At 41.1% G+C, this 1,709-nt stretch overlaps 1 pseudogene; it reads right to left on the bottom strand.

The window, feature by feature from the left end:
* Nucleotides 1-232: 232 nt before the first annotated feature.
* LOC141011634 (1-phosphatidylinositol phosphodiesterase-like) lies at nucleotides 233-1,099 on the bottom strand (annotated as a pseudogene).
* Nucleotides 1,100-1,709: the final 610 nt, after the last annotated feature.

Here is a 1,709-nt window from a genome sequence, read left to right as displayed (position 1 = left end):
GAAGACATTATGGCCATTGCTTCCAAAATTACACAGGTTTGGACACAACTGACAAAGACAAGGAGAGTTTTCAGATTACATTTTGGATATCCAGATATTTCATCTATATCACAGTGTGAACAGAGACAGGTGATCAGAAAGATGCAGGAAAGATTTAGTAGTGATCCATCAGATTCAAACTCTCAACCTCTCAAACATATAATGGAGCACATTGTACATAATTATTGAAGCTTCACCACCAGTTTAAATTGATAATAGTATGAATGAGCTCAATACCGGGGAAGTCCATGGCAATGATACCAAAGCATGGTCTGGGCTGGTTAGGGTAAAACTGTCTGATGTACTGATTGAGCCATGGGTTTACCTTTTCAGCAATTCTCTTTGGAGTCAGAAACATTCCCCAGAAAGTCCCCAAGCCAGTGCCACTGGTGGTGGTCAAAACAGCATTACTGCCTCCACAAGCTTCAGTGGCTTGGTTCAGCTGTTTGATAATTTTGTTGTCTTTGTCTTTAATGTGGCTGACCTTGCTGCTGCCTTTCCCTTCTGTATCTATGAAGGGAATTCCAAGTGTAAATGTGCTCTTCTGCACAAACACAATTTTCCCCCTGATCTGACCCATGTTTGGCATTCCCGAGGACACCCAGACATGTTGGTCGTTGCCAATCAGACTCTGCACCATTTTATTGACAGTGCTCTTCTCAAAAGATTCTGGTTGCACTCTGATGAGCACTGCCTCAGACCTAAACTCTGACAGGAAGGCTCGCACAGTGTCGAGGACCTCCTTCAGAGTGCTGTGCTGATACAGCACCCCGTGCATGACATAGAGGGTGTCACCCAGTCCGAACACTTTGAGATCCAGGAAACGAATGCCAGCCCTGAGCTGATCCCTCAGGGACCAAGCCTGGCGTTCAGCCTCTGGACCTCCATACAGAGCCATGCTGTCATGTGTACCAGGCATGGTGATGAGAGAGAGGGTGCGGAAATCCTCGATGGCCGCCATCCATGGAACATTGTAGGACCCCGGGAGAATGAGGTTGTTATTGTCATTGAAGAAAAGATCTTTTCCATGGCACAAATAACTGATGATTTAAAACAACATTTTGTGATGTTATAAAAACTTTAATGCCATAAAAAAAACATTATTTCCTTGTATTGTACTTGCAAATCTTTCATATTGTACTTACGCGACAGACAGCAAAACATAGCTGTAAAGTAGACACTTGTGACCAGCTGCCATTCTTGCAGAAATTTGGCCAATCTAGAAAATAATTTGTGGGGAAAAAGCATTAATCACAGCACAATCACTAATTTTGAACAAAAGATGCATGGATAAATTACTTTTTAATTATCCAAGATGCATACACAATATAAGATGATTAAATAAACCAATTTTTGTACTATACCTTACAACCAGGAGGATTTTGCAGCAAAGACTCAAATGGTTAGAATGTGAAGTCCTCAGCAACAGATCCATAATTTATATCGGTTGTTATCTGCAAAATTCTAGGTGTGGACTACAGATACCAGTTCTGATTAAGACTGATTGTTCTTGAAGTACAATCAGACGTGTTTGTATAGATTGTGGTGTTTGTTTTTTTGAATGTTTGAGAAGGAGGTTTCAACAGAAATCTGGGTCAGATTAGATTTGATCCAGGCATTATCTTGAATGCGAGTAGCTACATCAGTGCAACAAAAGTATGATGACTAAA

This window comes from Pagrus major, chromosome 17 (assembly GCF_040436345.1).
Source record: "Pagrus major chromosome 17, Pma_NU_1.0".
NCBI lineage: Eukaryota > Metazoa > Chordata > Actinopteri > Spariformes > Sparidae > Pagrus > Pagrus major.
Note: the sequence above shows the minus strand (reverse complement) of the source record. Positions and strands in the feature narration are given on the sequence as shown.